Here is a 22,882-nt window from a genome sequence, read left to right as displayed (position 1 = left end):
ACTAATGGTAAAAAAAAAAAACGCATGTGCAAAAAAACGCATACATAAGCATGCCAATGCGCACATATGCTCACCATAGACTTATAATGGGTGTCTTGCTGTAAAAAAATGCATTGCGCGTGCAAGCATTGTTTTGAGGCAAGTCGGACGCTCAAAAAATGCAACAGGTTGCATTTTGTGCACCCGAGCGCATACCGCAAAAAAACGCATGCGCGGTAAAAAGAGTACAAACGCATGTGTATGCGCACATAAGCGCATCCCATGCAAAGTATAGGAGAAAAAAAACGCATGCGCTATTTAGCGCTAAAATACCGCAAAAAAAAACCATAAATGTGAAACCAGCCTATCAGCGTGTATCTGCCCAGTTTCGAACTGGGGACCTTTCGCGTGTTAGGCAAACGTGATAACCACTACACTACAGAATCGAGCTGCGGAAGGTTACTGTGGTCATGATGAGCCATCGAGAACAAAGACTCAACGTCAAAAGCTTTAATATCAACACCTAATGTCATGCTTCTATCCTGTTTCTAACTGGGGACCTGTCACGTGTGAGGTAAACGTGATAACCGCTACACTACAGAAACCAGATGCAAGCGCTTACTGTGGTGACAACAAGCAATCGAGATCAAGAACTGAAAGTCAAAAGCTTGGATACCAAAGGGTAACAGCGAGTTTCTGCCCAGTTTCGAACTGGGGACCCTTCGCGTGTTAGGCGAAAGTGATAACCACTACACTACAGAAACCGGCTGCAGAAGGTTACTGTGGTCATGACGAGCCATCGAGAACAAAGACTCAATGTCAAAAGCTTTAATATCAACGCCTAATGTCATGCTTCTATCCAGTTTTGAACTGGGGACCCTTCGCGTGTGAGGTGAACGTGACAACCACTACACTTCAGAAACTCCATGCAAAGATAAAGATGTTTAAACATGCTGAAATGAACTTGAAAAAGAAAAAAACAGCCAGCCAAAGTCAAGAGGTCTTCCTCTATGTCTGAAGACAGGACAAAGTGCATTTTGCAACACAGGAACCTTTCATTTGTCAGGCTATTGGAGAAAAAGAACAAACAGGGAAACAAAACCATGCTCCACAAAACATTCTCATGCCTTTGTCCAAAAGCCAAAAAGAAAAAGCACCTAGATGCCTGCTTTCGCAACTTGATCCTATCAGGTGTTACTTGAATTAGGAACACTTAGACACTGTCAAAAACACACATGCTTGCCAAAAGCAAAAACGGGTAGAAATAATCACATTAGTAAAAGTAATGCTCATTAAACCAGCAATAGAATATGCTAAATAAGGCTAATTACGCCAACAATGTACGTTTGTGATCAAAATAAAGAAAAGCCACATGTTTCTGCCCGGGATCAAAACAGGGAACTTTCAGGAGGATGGCAAACAGGACAATCACTACACTACAGTAACCAGACAAGAGCGTTTACTGTGGTCATGGCAAGCATTAAAGATCAAGCACTCATTGTCAAAAGCGCTAGTTTGCAAGAGGAACGCTGTGTTTCTGCCCAGTTTCGAACTGAGGACCTTTCATGTGTAAAGCGAACGTGATAACCACTACACTACAGAAACCAACCGATTCAAGCAATCAAAAAATGCTGTGGTCATGGCAAGCAATAAAGAACAAGCACTGAAAGTCAAAAAGATCATTTTCCAAGAGAAAAAAAGCTGTGTTTCTGCCCACTTTCGAACTGGGGACCTCTCGCGTGTGAGGCGAACGTGATAACCGCTACACTACAGAAACCGGATGCAAGCTCTTACTGTGGTGACAACAAGCAATCGAGATCAAGAACTGAAAGTCAAAAGCTTGGATACCAAAGGGTAACAGCGTGTTTCTGCCCAGTTTCGAACTGGGGACCTTTCGCGTGTTAGGCTACTTTCACACATCATGTTTTCGGCGTTAGGCGCGATCCGGCGTCGTGCCGGAATGCCGGATCCGGCAAATGTTTTGTAAAACCTGATGTGCCGGATCCGGTTTTCTGCCGGATCCGTCTTGTTCTTGACAGACAAAACCGGATCCGTCTCATCCGGTTCATCCATTTTTCTATCTGTTTTTCGACGGATTACGATTATCCGGTTTTTAAAATTGACCCTCAAGGCAGAGTACACTGGCAGGATGACAGAGTGTGAAAGATTTGTGCCCTAACCAAACTTGTGTACCTTCTGGACCAACAGTATATACCTTTGCCAACCAAAGTTGGCTATCTTGTCATGGTCTACTATTTTTAGCTTTAAGCCACAGGTGTGTACCTGGTTGTGTTTTATGCAAAGTATTTCACCTTTTAACAAAAGTTGTGTACATTGTTAGGAAATCACCAACAATAAACACAACTTTTTAGGTGAAATACTTTGCTTCAAACACAACCAGGAACACAACTGTGGCAAAAAGCTAAAATTTACCCACAGTTACATACCTGGTTTTGAATACCTTTTTACCTTTGAAATACCCTGTATTTAACCTTTTTTTTAAACATAGTTCGCCGCAGAAAGAAAAGACAGACAACCATTGTGAAACGATAATTTAACTTTTATTTAATTTTTTTTTTTTTTTTTAAATGTTTTTAAAGTGCAAAAAACTTTTTTAATAAAGGTTTTAAACCCAATGGGCATTTTTATTAAAAAAAAAAAAAAATTACAAATCTGTGTAGTGTGGGGTGGAAATACTGCTGGAGGGGCTGCGGGACACTTCGACACTGGGTGTGTGGAGAGAGGACTGGGATCGTGGTGGGGAAGGAACAGTTAGAGGTGAAGGTGTGGAAAAAGCTACAGAATGGGTGGACATGTTGGAGGCAGAAGAGGTGGTGGGCGGTGGAGTGGAGGGTTGGGCAGGGACTGTAGGAGCAGATGATGTTGATGGAAAGTTGTATGGGGAAGGAGTTTGGTACGGGGAAGGAGTTTGGTACGGGGAAGGAGTTTGGTATGGGGCAGGTTGCTGGAAGTGGGGAGATGTCTGGTACTGGGGAGGTTGCTGGTACTGGTGAGGTTGCTGGTATGTAATAGGAGGGGGAGGATGGAAAGTGGCTGGAGGGGGTGCAGATGTAATAGGAGGGGGAGGATGGAAAGTGGCTGGAGGGGGTGCAGATGTAATAGGAGGGGGAGGATGGAAAGTGGCTGGAGGGGGTGCAGGTGGAGGAACTACAGTCGTGGGAGGTGGAGGTTGGGAGGTAACCTGCTGTAGAGCACCGTGGCACGAATGCATAACATGCATCTGCTGGGTAGGAGATAGTGTTGCCATGCGCTCCACAACAGACCTGAAAAAGGTGTGGTTTGACGAAGATCTTGCTTCTGAATGCATGGTTTGCAGAAGTGTCTTCACCTCCAGAATGCTAGAGTTGATCTGCTGAAAGCCTGCGGAGATTTGCTCTGACAAGACTTTTAGACAGTTCTGGAAAGAAGCATTCAGATGCAAGAACTCTTGCGCATAACTCTTTTCCTGACCCCTCTGCCGCTGCCGCCCAGTACCCGCAGGTGTAGTAGAGGTGGCAGGGGCAGAAGGGTGGGGTAAAGGGAAAGCGATCTCCTCACCAGCAGCTTCATGTAATGTAGGCGGCCACGATGCTCCTGTGCTGGTGGATGGGACAGATGGGTCGAATGTGTGGGAAGGCTGGGAAGGTGCAGATGTACCGGGGCGGTCGAAGTGTCCCTCGGTGCCGGTCTCCTCAGGGATCGCCTCAGAAGGGTCCAATCGTGCAGGCTCCCGAGTGCTGCTCACCGTGCTGTGGAATAAAGAGAAAAAAAAACAATTAAAATACTGACATGGTATGGCCCTGGCTGAAAAAAAAAAGTTACATCTAACATTTTTTTTCACATGTGGTGTGTAATATTTACCTTCTGGTGAGCATTGTTTCCCGGAGGAACGACAGGGCTTGTGCGTACTTGTACTTGCTCCTGCGTCCTCCAGATCCACTCGGGGCCCGCATCTCTTTATTGAACTCCTTCTTGAAACGATCCCTCACAGACCGCCACCGATTCACAATTCTGTTCCCTGAAACGAGAAAGGAGTGGTTAGTATACAACATCAGTGTTTCACAAACTCCAGTCCTCATGGTCCCCAGGGGTCATGTTTTCAGGATTTCCATAGTAAATAGAAATCCTGAACACATGATCCGTGGGGACCACGAGGACTGGAGTTCGGGAAACACTGGTTTACATCAAGCAACCGGTACTGTATATACTTACGCTCTTTAATCTGGGCCCGAACATCGAGGTCCTCCCAGCGGCCCACAAGGAGCGAACAGATTTCCTCCCAGAGTCGTCGGGTAACGATCAGGTCAGCGTGGCGGCGGTCAGCCATATTCCAGAGCGGCTCCCTTTCTCTGATGAGATCGATGAGGCGGTCCACATCAATCCCTCCATCCTCACCGTCAGAGTCGGGAGCACGCTGTGAAGGCTGTTAAAGAAAAAGACAAAAATAACATAATTAGCCTCCACAAAAGAAATGAAATAAAAAGTGCAAAAAAACAAAGCAAAAATATTTATACTTACACGATGGTGACCGCCGCGTTGCTGTCGCCGACGACCCTGGGAGGCACTGCGAGGACCTCTTGGCCGAGCACCAGATTGGGAAGACTAGAGAAAAAAACAAAAAATGTTATGTATTTGGATGTAGGCATTTGTTTGCTGTGTGTGGTCTGCAGAACGTTGTTTTCTATGTGTTGTGTGTAGTGTGATGTTGTGTTTCTGCGTTTGATGCAAAAAACTTACCAATTGTGAGCCCACTCCAGGTGTCTGTCCACCCCTTCCTTCTTCTTCTGGGAGCTCCTCTTCATCTTGTGATTCCTGTTTTGAAATAAAAGGCAATGAATAGACATATATTACAGAGATGATGGATTTTGGAAATAAAAACTTACCGTCAAACGCTGACGATGCGAGGGAGGGCTCCCAGAAGAAGACGTGCTGTCCTGTTGATGGCCAGACTCCATGGCTGTGGGTATTGCTGCTGCTGTTGCTGCTGCCAGTGATGCCATTTCTGCTGCTGCTGCTGCATCTCTTTGGCGGCTGTTGAATAAAGAGAAACAAAGGGCCAATGAATATCTTGATATTCCATGGCCCTAGTTTGGAGGAATGGGGGATTTGATAATTACCGTCTCTTATCTGCTGCTGGACTCCCCTCCTCAGCATGTTCCATTTGCTGCTCCATTTGTGGTGGTGCTGATGGTGCTGCTGCTGCAGATGTCTGCTGCCTTCTCCTGCTCCTGGTTCTTGGCTTGGGTGGCATGTTGGGTGTGGCTGAGGGTCCCATTGTCTTGCTTTTATATATCTCCTGTGGGCAGAGCTACTGAGCATGCTCAGACCAAAAAACCGGATTCGGCCGCCGGATCCGGCGCATTGCGGCGCTCATTGCGGCGCTCATTGTGTGAAAAAGCCGGACGCGCCGGATCCGGCGTGTCCGGCTTTTTCGCCGGAGACAAAAAACGTTACAGTAGCCGTTTTTTCCAGACGCCGGATCGCGACACATTGCCGGATCCGGCGAAAACCGGATGAAACGCATGGCCATCCGGCGCGATCAGGCGCAAATGCAAGTCAATTGGGGGGAAACCGGAGCCGGCATTGCATTTCGCCGGATCCGGTTTCTGTCAAAAGCGCCGTATCGCGCCTGACGGCGAAAACCTGATGGGTGAAAGAGGCTTTAGGCGAACGTGATAACCACTACACTACAGAAACCGGCTGCCGAAGGTTACTGTGGTCATGACGAGCCATCGATAACAAAGACTCAGTGTCAAAAGCTTTAATATCAACGCCTAATGTCATGCTTCTATCCAGTTGCGAACTGAGGACCGTTCGCGTGTAAAGCGAACGTGATAACCGCTACACTACAGAAACCAACCGATTCAAACAAACAAAAAATGCTGTGGTCATGGCAAGCAATAAAGAACAAGCACTGAAAGTCAAAAAGATCGTTTTCCAAGAGAAAAAGATGTGTTTCTGCCCAGTTTCGACCTGGGGACCTGTCAGGCGATCGTGATAACCGCTACACTACAGAAACCAGATGCAAGTGCTTACTGTGGTGACAACAAGCAATCGAGATCAAGAACTGAAAGTCAAAAGCTTGGATACCAAAGGGTAACATCTTGTTTCTGCCCAGTTTCGAACTGGGGACTTTTCACGTGTTAGGGGAACGTGATAACCACTACACTACAGAAACCGACTGCGGAAGGTTACTGTGGTCATGACGAGCCATCGAGAACAAAGACTCAACGTCAAAAGCTTTAGTATCAACGCCTAATGTCATGCTTCTATCCAGTTTCGAACTGGGGACCGTTTGCGTGTGAGGTGAACGTGACAACCACTACACTTCAGAAACTCTATGCAAAGCTAAAGATGCTTAAACATGCTGAAATGAACTTGAAAAAGAAAAAAACAGCCAGCCAAAGTCAAGAGGTCTTCCTCTATGTCTGAAGACAGGACAAAGTGCATTTTGCAACACAGGAACCTTTCATTTGTCAGGCTATTGGAAAAAAGAACAAACAGGGAAACAAAACCATGCTCCACAAAACATTCTCATGCCTTTGTCCAAAAGCCAAAAAGAAAAAGCACCTAGATGCCTGCTTTCGCACCTTGATCCTATCAGGTGTTACTTGAATTAGGAACACTTAGACACTGTCAAAAACACACATGCTTGCCAAAAGCAAAAACGGGTAGAAATAATCACATTGGTAAAAGTAATGCTCATTAAACCAGCAATAGAATATGCTAACTAATGCTAATTAAGCCAACAATATACATTTGTGATCAAAATAAAGACAAGCCACATGTTTCTGCCCGGGATCAAAACAGGGAACTTTCAGGAGGATGGCAAACAGGACAATCAATACACTACAGTAACCAGACAAGAGCGTTTACTGTGGTCATGGCAAGCATTAAAGATCAAGCACTCATTGTCAAAAGCACTAGTTTGCAATAGAAATGCTGTGTTTCTGCCCAGTTTCGAACTGAGGACATTTCGCGAGTAAAGAAAACGTGATAACCGCTACACTACAGAAACCAAGCGATTCAAAAAAAAAAAAATGCTGTGGTCATGGCAAGCAATAAAGAACAAGCACTGAAAGTCAAAAAGATCGTTTTCCAAGAGAAAAAGCTGTGTTTCTGCCCAGTTTCGAAATGGGGACCTGTCACATGTGAGGCGAGTGTGATAACCGCTACACTACAGAAACCAGATGCAAGCGCTTACTGTGGTGACAACAAGCAATCGAGATCAAGAACTGAAAGTGAAAAGCTTGGATACCAAAGGGTAACATCGTGTTTCTGCCCAGTTTCGAACTGGGGACCTTTCGCGTGTTAGGCAAACGTGTTAACCACTACACTACAGAAACTGGCTGTGGAAGGTTACTGTGGTCATGACGAGCCATCGAGAACAAAGACTCAACGTCAAAAGCTTTAATATCAACGCCTAATGTCATGCTTCTATCCAGTTTCGAACTGGGGACCGTTCGCGTGTGAGGTGAACGTGACAACCACTACACTTCAGAAACTCCATGCAAAGATAAAGATGTTTAAACATGCTGAAATGAACTTGAAAAAGAAAAAAACATCCAGCCAAAGTCAAGAGGTATTCCTCTATGTCTGAAGACAGGACAAAGTGCATTTTGCAACACAGGAACCTTTCATTTGTCAGGCTATTGGAAAAAAGAACAAACAGGGAAACAAAACCATGCTCCACAAAACATTCTCATGCCTTTGTCCAAAAGCCAAAAAGAAAAAGCACCTAGATGCCTGCTTTCGCACCTTGATCCTATCAGGTGTTACTTGAATTAGGTACACTTAGACACTGTCAAAAACACACATGCTTGCCAAAAGCAAAAACGGGTAGAAATAATCACATTGGTAAAAGTAATGCTCATTAAACCAGCAATAGAATATGCTAACTAAGGCTAATTAAGCCAACAAAATACGTTTGTGATCAAAATAAAGAAAAGCCACATGTTTCTGCCCGGGATCAAAACAGGGAACTTTCAGGAGGATGGCAAACAGGACAATCACTACACTACAGTAACCATACAAGAGCGTTTACTGTGGTCATGGCAAGCATTAAAGATCAAGCACTCATTGTCAAAAGCGCTAGTTTGCAAGAGGAACGCTGTGTTTCTGCCCAGTTTCGAACTTAGAACCTTTCTCGTGTAAAGCAAACGTGATAACCGCTACACTACAGAAACCAACCGATTCAAGCAAACAAAAAATGCTGTGGTCATGGCAAGCAATAAAGAACAAGGACTGAAAGTCAAAAAGATCCTTTTCCAAGAGAAAAAGCTGTGTTTCTGCCCAGTTTCGAACTGGGGACCTTTCGCGTGTGAGGCGAACGTGATAACCGCTACACTACAGAAACCGGAAGCAAGCGCTAACTGTGGTGACAACAAGCAATCGAGATCAAGAACTGAAAGTCAAAAGCTTGGATACCAAAGGGTAACAGCATGTTTCTGCCCAGTTTTGAACTGGGGACCTTTCGCGTGTTAGGCGAACATGATAACCACTACACTACAGAAACCGGCTGCGGAAGGTTACTGTGGTCATGACGAGCCATCGAGATCAAAGACTCAACGTCAAAAGCTTTATTATCAACACCTAATGTCATGCTTCTATCCAGTTTCGAACTGGGGACCGTTCGCGTGTGAGGTGAACGTGACAACCACTACACTTGAGAAACTCTATGCAAAGCTAAAGATGTTTAAACATGCTGAAATGAACTTGAAAAAGAAAGACAGCCAGCCAAAGTCAAGAGGTCTTCCTCTATGTCTGAAGACAGGACAAAGTGCATTTTGCAACACAGGAACCTTTCATTTGTCAGGCTATTGGAGAAAAAGAACAAACAGGGAAACAAAACCATGCTCCACAAAACATTCTCATGCCTTTGTCCAAAAGCCAAAAAGAAAAAGCACCTAGATGCCTGCTTTCGCACCTTGATCCTATCAGGTGTTACTTGAATTAGGAACACTTAGACACTGTCAAAAACACACATGCTTGCCAAAAGCAAAAACGGGTAGAAATAATCACATTGGTAAAAGTAATGCTCATTAAACCAGCAATAGAATATGCTAACTAAGGCTAATTAAGCCAACAATATACGTTTGTGATCAAAATAAAGAAAAGCCACATGTTTCTGCCCGGGATCAAAACAGGGAACTTTCAGGAGTATAGCAAACAGGACAATCACTACACTACAGTAACCAGACAAGAGCGTTTACTGTGGTCATGGCAAACATTAAAGATCAAGCACTCATTGTCAAAAGCGCTAGTTTGCAAGAGGAACGCTGTGTTTCTACCCAGTTTCAAACTGAGGACCTTTCGCGTGTAAAGCGAATGTGATAACCGCTACACTACAGAAACCAACCGATTCAAACAAACAAAAAATGCTGTGGTCATGGCAAGCAATAAAGAACAAGCACTGAAAGTCAAAAAGATCGTTTTCCAAGAGAAAAAGCTGTGTTTCTGCCCAGTTTCGAACTGGGGACCTTTCGCGTGTGAGGCGAACGTGATAACCGCTACACTACAGAAACCGGATGCAAGTGCTTACTGTGGTGACAACAAGCAATCGAGATCAAGAACTGAAAGTCAAAAGCTTGGATACCAAAGGGTAACAGCGTGTTTCTGCCCAGTTTCGAACTGGGGACCTTTCGCGTGTTAGGCGAACGTGATAACCACTACACTACAGAAACCGGCTGCGGAAGTTTACTGTGGTCATGATGAGCCATAGAGAACAAAGACTCAACGTCAAAAGCTTTAATATCAACGCCTAATGTCATGCTTCTATCCAGTTTCGAACTGGGGACCGTTCGCATGTGAGGTGAACGTGACAACCACTACACTTGAGAAACTCCATGCAAAGATAAAGATGTTTAAACATGCTGAAATGAACTTGAAAAAGAAAAAAACAGCCAGCCAAAGTCAAGAGGTCTTCCTCTATGTCTGAAGACAGGACAAAGTGCATTTTGCAACACAGGAACCTTTCATTTTTCAGGCTATTGGAGAAAGAGAACAAACAGGGAAACAAAACCATGCTCCACAAAACATTCTCATGCCTTTGTCCAAAAGCCAAAAAGAAAAAGCACCTAGATGCCTGCTTTCGCACCTTGATCCTATCAGGTGTTACTTGAATTAGGAACACTTAGACACTGTCAAAAACACACATGCTTGCCAAAAGCAAAAACGGGTAGAAATAATCACATTGGTAAAAGTAATGCTCATTAAACCAGCAATAGAATATGCTAACTAAGGCTAATTAAGCCAACAATATACGTTTGTGATCAAAATAAAGAAAAGCCACATGTTTCTGCCCGGGATCAAAACAGGGAACTTTCAGGAGGATGGCAAACAGGACAATCACTACACTACAGTAACCAGACAAGAGCGTTTACTGTGGTCATGGCAAGCATTAAAGATCAAGCACTCATTGTCAAAAGCGCTAGTTTGCGAGAGGAACGCTGTGTTTCTGCCCAGATTCGAACTGAGGACCTTTCGCGTGTAAAGCGAACGTGATAACCGCTACACTACAGAAACCAACCTATTTAAACAAACAAAGAATGCTGTGGTCATGGCAAGCAATAAAGAACAAGCACTGAAAGTCAAAAAGATCGTTTTCCAAGAGAAAAAGCTGTGTTTCTGCCCAGTTTCGAACTGGGGACCTTTCGCGTGTGAGGCGAACGTGATAACCGCTACACTACAGAAACCAGATGCAAGCGCTTACTGTGGTGACAACAAGCAATCGAGATCAAGAACTGAAAGTCAAAAGCTTGGATACGAAAGGGTAACAGCGTGTTTCTGCCCAGTTTCGAACTGGGGACCTTTCGCGTGTTAGGCGAACGTGATAACCACTACACTACAGAAACCAGCTGCGGGATGTTACTGTGGTCATGATGAGCCATCGAGAACAAAGACTCAACGTCAAAAGCTTTAATATCAACGCCTAATGTCATGCTTCTATCCAGTTTCGAACTGGGGACCGTTTGCGTGTGAGGTGAACGTGACAACCACTACACTTCAGAAACTCCATGCAAAGCTAAAGATGTTTAAACATGCTGAAATGAACTTGCAAAAGAAAAAAACAGCCAGCCAAAGTCAAGAGGTCTTCCTCTATGTCTGAAGACAGGACAAAGTGCATTTTGCAACACAGGAACCTTTCATTTGTCAGGCTATTGGAGAAAAAGAACAAACAGGGAAACAAAACCATGCTCCACAAAACATTCTCATGCCTTTGTCCAAAAGCCAAAAAGAAAAAGCACCTGGATGCCTGCTTTCGCACTGATAGGAACTGAAGGAGTTAAATTGAGTTCTGTCTATGTTGCATTCTCTTGTTTAAAACCTTATCTGTTCTTCGAGGAGATGTCTCAGACATCTCCCTTGTGAACCAAGGTCAAATACCTCTGCTTTTTTGCCTAAGTGACATTCTTTGTAGAAAACAAGTTGTGAAATCATTTGTACTGCGCATGTCTGTAAATGTTTAAATTCTTTACTATAAAAGACGGAAGCCTAACTGATAAGCCAGAGGCGTCTTGGCAGGCATCCCGAGTGGTATTATACAGCCCGTGTCTGTGTTATCCTTCTCGACGGAGCAATTGATTAGAGACATATGGTGCTTCACACCTAAGAACATCGGTCCTTCAGATGAAAGAGTAATCTGAGGTATCCCGACAGTTTCCTGGCGCCCGAAACAGGGACCTGATATAGGCACCTCTCCAAGACTACCCGATCTACAGACCACTCCAGTTACTGATGAAATTGTGAACAGCAGACCTAAACACCTGGCCAGGTAAGAGATCAATTTTTCTCTTCTCTGCTCTTTATAATCTATCATTATAACTAAGGTCCGTATAAAGGGGAATCTAGTAGAGGAGGGGGCCGTAAAATCAGGTCCATATAAGAACTCTGAGGAAATCGGGTGTGACACGCATATGTAATTTCTGCTCGAATGAGAGGTTACTGTAGGTTCTGTCTGTGCACAGCTATTTTTAGAAAAAGAGCTGATGCAAATCAAAATGGGAGAGGTCTGACATTACGGAATATAAGGCTGGGTGAACAGTTCATACTGCGCAGCCCGGACGGACAAGTTTTTCACAATAGACGATTCCGCACTAGAAATAGAGGAGGTTGTTGAGTGACTGCCTTGATTTGAAGGACTGTGAAAAGTAGACAAATAAGCTGCACAGTAGGTATTCGTTCAAAGAGTGGTGATATTGCCTAACTGGGTCATGTGACAGCGTCCTTTCGGGGAGGTCACCGCCTAAGCTTAAATCAACACCCTTTACGAATAAACCTTGTGACAGGTAAGAGTGTGATAGAATGAGCACAGGACCACGAAATGAGCCTGTGACAGGATATGACTGAAGAACCCCGATAGATGGACACTTTGTTTACAATCCTGTGTGTTGTGGGAGTATTTCTGTTCGGATGCTACATAGCATATAAGTACACGAAACACGTAGTACACCGAGGAACAGACACTCCATTTAGCCTGTTAGCACCTTAGGAAGAAGGTAACGAGGTATAGTAGAGCCTAGTCTTGAGCTTACCCAATACACCACCTAAGGCAGGGGACTAACAGGAAGACAACAAGAGAAACAGGATAAGAATAAAAGATAAAATGGGGAACAGTCAGGGAAAGACACCTGAAGAAGGAAATCGGTTATGTGATATAATTGAGGATAGATATGGAAGTAGTGCAGCAAAGAACCTGGAAAAAGTATTAATCAAATCCAAAGTGCAAGATAGGCAGGCTGTGTGAATCCTTGTATATATGTCTATGAGAACCTCTGAATAAGATGAGAGATGAGTAATTGAGTATAAAAAAAAAAAAAAAATAAAAAAAAATCAGTGAATGAGCACGTATGAATGAATCATCACACATCGTTTTTGTGTCAAGAGATTTGTGACCTTTCTAGTTGTGGTGGAATCCCGGACAGATGCGTTATAGATATTTCAAATCTACATCTGAGACTGAATGAATTGAGTAATGATATAGTTCGTGTTATATGTGGCATTACATTGTAAAGTTTCCTGAATGCATTTGGCCAGAAAAAGGGCAAGGCATGGTTAATCTCATTATACAGTTATCTGCCCTTACAGTGAAATCCCGTGATTTTGAGTTTCTTTGTAGAAATTGATTTTGATAAGTCTAAAGAACTACAGAATTCTGTGAAGGACGACGCTGCATTCTGATGGGAGGGGTGAAGGATGGCGCTGCGCAGTTTTTCTTCTCCCTTCGCTCTTATCTCTGCTGAGTGTGAGCTGTGCTCAAAATTCTCTGTAATTCTATCCGTAAGGTACACGCTGAAAGATTTGTGCATTTTAAAGCAACAGTACTTAATTGAAGATTGGAAGTTAAAAGTAAGATATGGTGCCTAATTTAGAAGGGAATTGTAAGTGATTGTTTGGTCATTGTAAGTGATTGCTTGGTCATTAATGTGTTTGAACCTGCTTCTAGTTGTGTGATTGATTTGTATAGCAAATTGTGTCAAATTACAAGAGACAGAGAAGGAAGGAAGCAGTAAAACAAGTGGGACAAATATTGAAAAAGGCAAAAATACCAGAGTGTGAATGTTTGGATGTACAAAAAGGCACAGACAAGGGAAGAAAATAGCAAGTGAATAAATGATGCTTGAGAATGTGCAGCAGTGTGGAAGGTGTATTATGAATGTTTGATTGACAAAGTGTAATCAGAGACCCAGACAAAACAGATGGACTTGTAAACACTGTGGTCAGACTCAGACAAATCCAGACTGAATAGCTACTTGTGTGACCTGTGCTACTGACCTAAGAGAATTGCACTAAATCCTATCCAGACAAGATTATAAGAAGCTGACATAATAGTGTGGATAGTGGGTAGTGGGGACATTGGCCCTTGAGGAGTAAGCTGACAGTAGACATCAGACGACCAACCCCATCAGGACCTAGAAGTGTGACTAGAATAAGAAAGATACAGGTGTATTATCCCTGGAGCCCCTCTGACCAGCTAGCTTTGCTGAAGCAGCTGCCTGCCCCTGAAGACCAACCATTCCCGTTTTACAGACACATAAAGGAAGTACAGCAAACATATAAGTGTACCTGGGCAGACTTAGAGAGGTTGGTGAGTTTAAAGGCAGGTGACGCACTAGATCATATAATTAAGACACACAGATGTGACAAAGAATCAGGCTTGGGGCATGGATGATAAATCTGCACGATCTGGGGAGACGTACTGTGAGTCACTAAGACAATGGGCTGCAGTGGAACAATCAGAGCAGTCTGTACTCCTGACTAATGTGACACAGCAAAGATGAGAGAGAGTAGAGATATACCTTGGACGGTTACAGCTGAAATGGGCAGACATGGGGTACATTTGCATAAACCCACTTGATGTTAGAATACTGGTGAATGCATTCATTGACGGTATGAACAAAGACTTACGAGACGCAGTACAGACAGCCAGACCTGAATGGAGATATGTAGATCTGAAAGACCTCCTTAAGGTAGCTAAAGAAATTGAGCAAACAAGGACAATAAAACGACCTGTCATGTATGCTGGAGCACAAGGAAAAAAGTGGAGACGTAATAGGGAAGGCATGTGAGATGACACTGACGTTTCTTTTGACAATCTATTCCCCACATGACATCCATGCCATACTCCTACAAGTTCAACCAAAACATCTGTCTATGGCCAGACAGCTCCGACTTGAGTGTGCTCTACTAATTCCTGAGTATGTCACTCCTCACAAGATGTAACGTTCTGAATCCAGCCACCCTCCTGCCTGTGGATTCAGAAAAGGGGGAATTGGTGACCGTATTGGCAAGTGAGGAAGGATACTTTGACATGACGCATGAACATGTCTGCATAGAACTGATGAGTCAGGAGACAGTTGGGTTTGCACACATTCATGAAAAACCTGTTCCTAATGCAGACTTTGAGTTTCTTTTTTGTAGATGGCCCCAGATACCACCAGGATGGACGATTCTACACTGGATATGCAGTAGTATCCTCACATGAGGTAATCCGAGCGGAGCCACTCTCTCCTCACATGTCGGCGCAGGAGGCAGAGTTGAAGGCACTCACTGAGGCGTGTAGAGCCGCTGCAGGTAAAGTCGCTAATATTTTCACAGATTCGAAGCCCATTAAAAATGCAGAGCTGGTGAAACAATTGATGGAGGCATTGATGTTACCAGTCCAGGTTGGCATTGTCAAGGTAAAAGCACACACAAAGGTGACTCCGTGGAGGTAGAGGGCAATAGAAGGGCGAACGAGGCTGCAAAAATAGCACAAGGCGGCCTAGAGAGAGCAGTGGACGGTGGCGGGGAGTCAGCGTATTCCAGCCACATTGGGTCTAGAAGTCCTGAAATCCCTCCAGCAAAAGGCTGCCCAAACAGAGAAGGTACACCGGGGGAGACTGGGAGCTGAGCTGAACTCAAATGGAGTATGGGAGAATAAGGATAAAATGTGCCCACCAAAGTCCCTGTTCCCAATCATGGCGCAAGCAGCACATGGCCCCAATCACACCTCAAAAAGTCACATGTGTGCCATGGTAGATGCCTTCTGGATCGCTCCTGGCTTCAGTTGCGCAGCCGCGAAACTTGTACAATCATGCCTCATCTGTGCACAGCACAACCCAGGTAAAACAGTAAAAGTCCCTAAGAAAGCGACACCTAGGCCTCTCTACCCGTTTCAGAGACGGCAGATTGACGACATACAGCTACCAAGGTAGGAGTGTATGCAAATATCCTAGTATGTGTAGATCTCTTCTCTGGATGGCCAGAGGCCTACCCGGTGAAAACGGCTACAGCTCGAGCCACTGCAAAGAAACTGGTGATGGAACTAGTACCACGATTCGGTGTCCCTGAAACAATTGAATCAGACAGAGGTACACACTTTACTGCTGAGGTAATGCAAAATGTAATGCAAATGATCATAGTATCATAGAATCATAGAATCGTAGAGTTGGAAGGGACCTCCTGGGCCATCTGGTCCAACCCCCTGCTCAAAGCAGGATTCGCTAAATCATCCCAGTCAGATGTCTGTCCAGCCTCTGTTTGAAGACTTCCATTGAAGGAGAACTCACCACTTCTCGTGGCAGCCTGTTCCACTCATTGATCACTCTAACTGTCAAAAAGTTTTTTCTAATATCTAATCTGTGTCTCCTCCCATTCAGTCTCATCCCATTGCTTCTAGTCTTTCCTTGTGCAAATGAGAATAAAGTTGATCCTTCTACAATGTGACAGCCCTTTAGATATTTGTAGACAGCTATTAAGTCTCCTCTCAGTCTTCTCTTTTGCAAACTAAACATTCCCAAATCCTGCAACCTTTCCTCATAAGACAGGGTTTGCAGACCGGTCACCATTCTGGTCGCTCTTTTCTGAACTTGCTCCAGTTTGTTGATGTCTTTTTTAAAATGTGGTGCCCAAAACTGGACACAATATTCCAGATGAGGTCTGACCAAAGAGGAGTAGAGGGAAATAATGACTTCACGTGATCTAGACTGTATGCTTCTGTTAATACATCCTAGAATTGCATTTGCCTTTTTTGCTGCTGCATCACATTGTTGACTCATATTCAGTCTGTGATCTATTAGTATACCCAAGTCTTTTTCACATGTGCTGTCACTTAGCCCTATTCCTCCCATTCTATATATGCTTTTTCCATTTTTATTGCCCAGATGTAGTACTTTGCATTTCTCCCTGTTAAAAACCATTCTGTTAGTTGCTGCCCACTTCTCCAGTTTATTTAAATCTTTTTGAATCCTCTCTCTCTCTTCTCTAGTATTAGCTATCCCTCCTAGCTTTGTGTCATCAGCAAATTTAATCAGTTTACCCTCAATTCCTTCATCTAAATCGTTGATAAAGATGTTGAACAATACAGGGCCCAGGACAGAGCCCTGTGGTACCCCACTTGAGACATTCTTCCAACTGGATGTGCAGCCATTTACGACCACTCTTTGGGTCCGATCACTAAGCCAGTTATGAATCCACCTAACAGTTGCCTTGTCCATTCCATACTTAATCATTTTTTCAATAAGGATTGTATGAGAGACTTTGTCAAATGCTTTGCTGAAGTCAAGATATACTATATCTACAGCATTTCCTTGATCCACCCAATCAGTGATACCGTCATAGAAGGAAATTAAGTTAGTCTGACATGACTTATTAGTTACAAACCCATGCTGACTCTGTTTAATCACTTCATTCTTATCCAGGTATTGACATACATGTTGTTTAATAATTTGTTCAAAGATCTTTCCTGGTATAGAAGTCAGACTCACCGGCCTATAGTTGCCTGGGTCCACCTTCTTCCCCTTTTTGAAGATAGGAACAACATTTGCTCTTCTCCAGTCTTCTGGCACTTCTCCTGTTCTCCAAGAATTTTCAAAGATTATAGAGAGGGGTTCAAAAATTTCTTCTGCTATCTCCTTCAGTACTCTGGGGTGTAATTCATCTGGACCTGGAGACTTGAATTCATTTAGGCTAGCTAAGTGTTTCCTCACTATCTTTCTGTTTATAGATATCCTGGATTCTTCTATTCCCTTGATAGGACAGTGAATAACAGTTGATGTTACATTTCCTTTCTGAGAGAAAACAGATGCAAAATAGGAATTTAAAAGTTCAGCCTTCTCAACATCCTGTCTTACCATTTCATCATTTTCATCCTGTAAAAATCCTATAGCATCTTTGACTTTTCTTTTACTTTTGACATATCCCCAAAATCCTTTATTATTGCTTTTGACATCTCTTGCAAGCCTCAATTCATTTTCAGCTTTAGCTAATCTGATTTGTGCCCTGCAGGTTCTGCAGACAGCATTATATTCTTCTTTAGATATGCCTCCCTCTTTCCATTTTATAAACATTTTTTTCTTCCTTTTTAGCATGTGCTTAAGTTCTGTGTTCATCCATCCTGGTTTCCTTAACTGCTTCCTATTCTTCCCTCTTTTCGGAATTGTTAACAACTGTGCTTTGAGAATTTCATTTTTCAAGATTTCCCATCCTTCCTGGACATTTTTGTCTTTAAGGATATCCAGCCATTGGATCCCTCCAATTCTCTTTCTGAATCCCTTAAAATCTGCCTTTCTGAAATCTAACCTTGACGTCTGAGTCTTCACAGGTCTTCCGCCTCTAGTTATCCAAAATTCTAAAATAGCATGGTCGCTACCTCCTAGGGTCCCAGCCACTTTTACCTCCTCAACCATTTCCTCCCTGTTTATAAGGATTAGATCCAAGGTAGCAGTTCCCCTTGTTTTCTCCCTGACCTTTTGGAAGATAAAGTTGTCAGCAAGAGAGGATAAGAATTTCCTTGACCTGTTAGTTTTGCCTGAGAGAGATTCCCAACAAATGTCTGGATAGTTGAAATCTCCCATGACAACTATGTCATATTTTTTGGAGAACTTGGCCATTTGATGCATAAAGAGTTCATCCATAGCTTCAGCTTGCACAGGCGGCCTGTAGTAAATGCCTACAATGGTGTCCTTTCCATTGTTCTGTCCTTGTATTCTTACCCAAACAGTTTCCACAGAACTCCCAGTCTCTGAAGCTTCAATCTCTGTGCAGATATACGCATTTCTAACATACAATGCGACACCCCCTCCTCGTTTATCAAGTCTGTTTCTTGCAAATAAGTTGTATCCTTCTAGTCTTGTATTCCAATCATGTGTATTGTCCCACCAAGTTTCAGTGATTCCAATGACATCATATTTCTTTTCCTGTGTTAGTAGTTCCAATTCTCCTTGTTTGTTGCCCATGCTTTGTGCATTAGTATAGAAACATTTTAGTTTGTGATTGGTTTCTCTTTCTCCATTATTTTTATTAATTAGATTCTTTCGTCTTTGTTCTTCCTTTCCACTTCTAATAGCAGAGTTCTCAATAGCATTTGTCAGGTGTATGGCTTTTTCTGGTCTTTTGCTTCCCTTCCCATGTTGTTCTAGTTTAAAGCTCTCTTTACAAGTGTAGCAAGGCGACTTCCAAATACATGCTTACCAGTCTTCGTAAGGTGCACCCCATCTCTAGCAAGTAGTCCATCGTATAAGTAGTTCACTCCGTGATCCAGAAATCCAAATCGTTGCTGACGGCACCATCGACGTAGCCAGTTGTTCACCTGCAGAATCTTATTCCACCTCCTTGTTCCATGGCCATCCACTGGGAGGATGGAAGAGAAGACCACTTGCGCTCCCAGTTCTTTCACTTTCTTGCCTAAGTCTTCAAAGTCTCTGCAGATGGTTTCCAGGTCGTTTCTTGCAGTGTCATTTGTCCCCACATGTAGTAGCAGGAATGGGTAGTCATCTGTAGGTCTGAAGAGTCCTGATATCCTGTCAGACACATCTTTAATTTTTTCACCTGGAAGACAACACATTTCTCTTGAAGTTATATCCGGTCTGTAGATAGCGGCCTCAGTTCCTCTCAACAGGGAATCCCCCATGACCACCACTCTCCGTTTCTTCTTCACAACATTTTTCTTTCTCCATCCAGGAGGACTCTGAAGGCGTACAAGGTTGCTGCTTGTTGGCAAAGTCTTATCCTGATGTATTTCTTCATTGTTTTCCTGCGTGAGAGCCTGGTACTGGTTTCTGAGCAGTATGGGTGCTGACTGCCTCCTGATCCTCCTGCTTCTCTGGGTCACATGTCTCCATTCCTCTGTTTCTTCAGGTGCACTTCGAATTTCTTCTCTTTCTGTAACATGAAGAGATAATTCTGCTCTGTCCAAGAACTCTTCACCTTCCTTAATGATCTTCAACGTAGCTAACCTCTCTTCGAGATTTTGTAACTTTTCGTCCAACAGGGACACAAGCTTGCATTTGTGGCATGTGAAGTTTGGCTTTTCCACTGGTAAGTCTGTGAACATGTAGCAAGATAGGTGTAGAACAAGCATTTCATACACCCTACCACCCACAGAGTTCAGGGAAGGTAGAGAGAATGAACGGGACACTAAAATTGAAAATACAGAAAACCATGGAACAAACCCATAAACCATGGCCAGAGTGTCTCCCATTAACATTATTCTCAGTAGGGTACACACCCACGGGGAAAACTAAACTGTCACCCTTCGAGATACTGTTTGGAAGACCACCGAACACAGGGTTGTACTACCCACAGGTCTTAACACTCAATGTGGATAATTTGACAAGTTATGTAATCCAGTTGCAAAAGCATTTAACTCAAATGCATTCTCTAGTTTTCTCTTTCATTCCAGATCCAGATAGTGTGGAAGGAACTCACTGTCTTCAACCTGGTGATTACGTATATGTCAAGAAACACTCCAGAAAGACCCTTGAACCCCGATATCAAGGACCTTACCAAGTACTCCTAACAACGCCTACTTCTGTTAAGTTGGAAGGACGACCAACCTGGATCCACGCATCACATTGCAAACTAGCCACAGGAGTTAACAAAGCATAAGAGTGCATAATGTTTTGGTTTGGTTTTGTTGCATTATCTGTAATAATGGTAGCTGCGTGGGACAGTCTAAATGCTCCAATGTCCTTGAATAATAAGTTTATACAACATCATGAAAAATTACTGAATGATTGGTCAAATGACACTCAGTCTCCAGCAGATTGCTGGATCTGCACACATTCACCAGTATCAGCCACTAGTATTCCGTTCCTTGTTATTCCTATGCCACCCGAGGAATTATTTGCCTGGACCAGTTGTTCTGATACACTTGCTAATAATGCCACAAATAATGTGAAGTTATGGAACACAACTGTTGGAATACCTATTGTGGGATGGGTAGGATACCCTTGGTGGCAGGGTAATCTTTCAGGAAGTAATACATACCTTCAATATCTGGCATATAAAGGGGGGGCTTGGGTACCCAGGAATAGAACTCGATTAACCTACCTGGGGCAAATTCCAATGTATGGCCTACAAGTTAGTTTTAATGTAACTTCCCACTCTACTGATGCCTTCAAACCAATACTGCTAGAAAGAAGGTTGCATAACACGTCCTGTGAGTATTCCAATTTATTTCCCCAGGGCAATAATGAAACTTGTTTTAATATTTCAGGTAATATACCTTGCAATGAGTCATCTGGATATGAGAAAGGAACTCCCACCTGTGGAAATCCCGATGTAGGGAATTGTAGCCCTTTAGGACAACTTCCAAATTGGTGTATGCTTCAGAATGTATCTGCGCTCATAGATTTAGTTCATAGACTGGTATTACAACATTCAGCCCTATGGGACCTACCTAGTGACATGTACTGGATATGTGGAGACAATGCATATAAATGGTTGCCAGTAGGGGTAAAAGTTGCTTGTACTCTGGGTCGTTTGACTCCAGCTAACTTTGTTATTCCGAATGACCAGTTGAATACTCAGAGCATACCTAAACACACGTTGTACAAAAGAGCTGCTGACAATACACCTCACCTCTCTGGGAGACCACATATAGTGCAGATGAGTGTGGCTAATAAAATTGTCAGTTCTATTTTTATTTATCCTATGATTACTCAAATGTGGGATAAATTAGTCAGGGCTACAGATTACTTAGATGACCAAATATGGGATATATTGGATATATTGAACACCACCGTTGCTGTCCAAAATCAGCTCATCATAGCCACTAATCAGCATACCATAGTATTAGATTATTTAACTGCAGCGCAAGGAGGTATGTGTCAAGTCATCGGACCAGCTTGCTGTCATTATATAGATCCCAACAGCATTATAAAGTTAAAATTGAAAGTAGAGGATGTTCAAAAACTTAGAGATCAGTACGATAAAGACAATGATCCTACTAAGGATAGTTGGTGGTCAGATACATTCTCCTTTCTTAATCCAGCTAATTGGTTTAAGGGTATTGGAGGCTGGATAACTGGGATTATACTAAGTCTATTACGTATTGTTGTTTGTATCTTCGTAATATATGTGCTATTGAAACTTGTTTTTTTGTGTATCTCTGTATGCAAGAAAAGATGTAGAAATAGATAAGGAAGTTTGACTGTAAACAACAAGAATTTAACTATTATTCCTTTGAGTCCTAGATTGACATCTCATTTCTGGCATGAAGGAGCGTACTCTTGCAATGATGGACGTGGCTTCAGTATCTGGGGGATGGAGAAGGTAGAAGACCTGTCTCCCTTGGGCAACCCGTCGGCCTGGGATAGTACCTGGTGAACGAGCCACTATCCGCTGTTGTTGCAGGATCCAGTGTTCCAGATTGTGGAAAATGAAGATGTCAAAGGGGGGAATGATAGGAACTGAAGGAGTTAAATTGAGTTCTGTCTATGTTGCATTCTCTTGTTTAAAACCTTATCTGTTCTTCGAGGAGATGTCTCAGACATCTCCCTTGTGAACCAAGGTCAAATACCTCTGCTTTTTCGCCTAAGTGACTTTCTTTGTAGAAAACAAGTTGTGAAATCATTTGTACTGCGCATGTCTGTAAATGTTTAAATTCTTTACTATAAAAGACGGAAGCCTAATTGATAAGCCAGAGGTGTCTTGGCAGGCATCCCGAGTGGTATTATACAGCCTGTGTCTGTGTTATCCTTATCGACGGAGCAATTGATTAGAGACATATGGTGCTTCACACCTAAGAACATCGGTCCTTCAGATGAAAGAGTAATCTGAGGGTTCCCGACAGCACCTTGATCCAATCAGGTGTTACTTGAATTAGGAACACTTAGACACTGTCAAAAACACACATGCTTGCCAAAAGCAAAAACGGGTAGAAATAATCACATTGGTAAAAGTAATGCTCATTAAACCAGCAATAGAATATGCTAACTAATGCTAATTAAGCCAACAATATACATTTGTGATCAAAATAAAGACAAGCCACATGTTTCTGCCCGGGATCAAAACAGGGAACTTAAAGGAGGATGGCAAACAGGACAATCAATACACTACAGTAACCAGACAAGAGCGTTTACTGTGGTCATGGAAAGCATTAAAGATCAAGCACTCATTGTCAAAAGCACTAGTTTGCAAG

General features: G+C 43.1%; 1 long non-coding RNA gene and 11 other non-coding genes across 12 annotated transcripts in view; 1 reads left to right on the top strand and 11 right to left on the bottom strand.

Moving 5' to 3' along the window:
- LOC141065393 (uncharacterized) overlaps positions 1 to 22,882 on the top strand; it is a 250,650-nt gene that overhangs the window by 175,763 nt on the left and 52,005 nt on the right. The gene's annotated exons all lie outside the window — the stretch shown is intronic.
- TRNAV-AAC (transfer RNA valine (anticodon AAC)) lies at positions 671 to 743 on the bottom strand. The gene has a single exon. It is a non-coding gene; the product is annotated as a tRNA-Val (tRNA).
- Positions 1,512 to 1,584, bottom strand: TRNAV-UAC (transfer RNA valine (anticodon UAC)). The gene has a single exon. It is a non-coding gene; the product is annotated as a tRNA-Val (tRNA).
- On the bottom strand, positions 7,253 to 7,325 carry TRNAV-AAC (transfer RNA valine (anticodon AAC)). The gene has a single exon. It is a non-coding gene; the product is annotated as a tRNA-Val (tRNA).
- Positions 8,263 to 8,335, bottom strand: TRNAV-CAC (transfer RNA valine (anticodon CAC)). Its single transcript has one exon. It is a non-coding gene; the product is annotated as a tRNA-Val (tRNA).
- TRNAV-AAC (transfer RNA valine (anticodon AAC)) lies at positions 8,422 to 8,494 on the bottom strand. The gene has a single exon. It is a non-coding gene; the product is annotated as a tRNA-Val (tRNA).
- Positions 9,261 to 9,333, bottom strand: TRNAV-UAC (transfer RNA valine (anticodon UAC)). The gene has a single exon. It is a non-coding gene; the product is annotated as a tRNA-Val (tRNA).
- Positions 9,431 to 9,503, bottom strand: TRNAV-CAC (transfer RNA valine (anticodon CAC)). Its single transcript has one exon. It is a non-coding gene; the product is annotated as a tRNA-Val (tRNA).
- On the bottom strand, positions 9,590 to 9,662 carry TRNAV-AAC (transfer RNA valine (anticodon AAC)). The gene has a single exon. It is a non-coding gene; the product is annotated as a tRNA-Val (tRNA).
- On the bottom strand, positions 10,431 to 10,503 carry TRNAV-UAC (transfer RNA valine (anticodon UAC)). Its single transcript has one exon. It is a non-coding gene; the product is annotated as a tRNA-Val (tRNA).
- On the bottom strand, positions 10,601 to 10,673 carry TRNAV-CAC (transfer RNA valine (anticodon CAC)). Its single transcript has one exon. It is a non-coding gene; the product is annotated as a tRNA-Val (tRNA).
- On the bottom strand, positions 10,760 to 10,832 carry TRNAV-AAC (transfer RNA valine (anticodon AAC)). The gene has a single exon. It is a non-coding gene; the product is annotated as a tRNA-Val (tRNA).

Source organism: Dendrobates tinctorius, unplaced genomic scaffold (genome assembly GCF_039654945.1).
Source record: "Dendrobates tinctorius isolate UK_male_01 unplaced genomic scaffold, ASM3965494v1 ptg000251l, whole genome shotgun sequence".
NCBI classification, from domain to species: Eukaryota; Metazoa; Chordata; class Amphibia; order Anura; family Dendrobatidae; genus Dendrobates; species Dendrobates tinctorius.
Note: the sequence above shows the minus strand (reverse complement) of the source record. Positions and strands in the feature narration are given on the sequence as shown.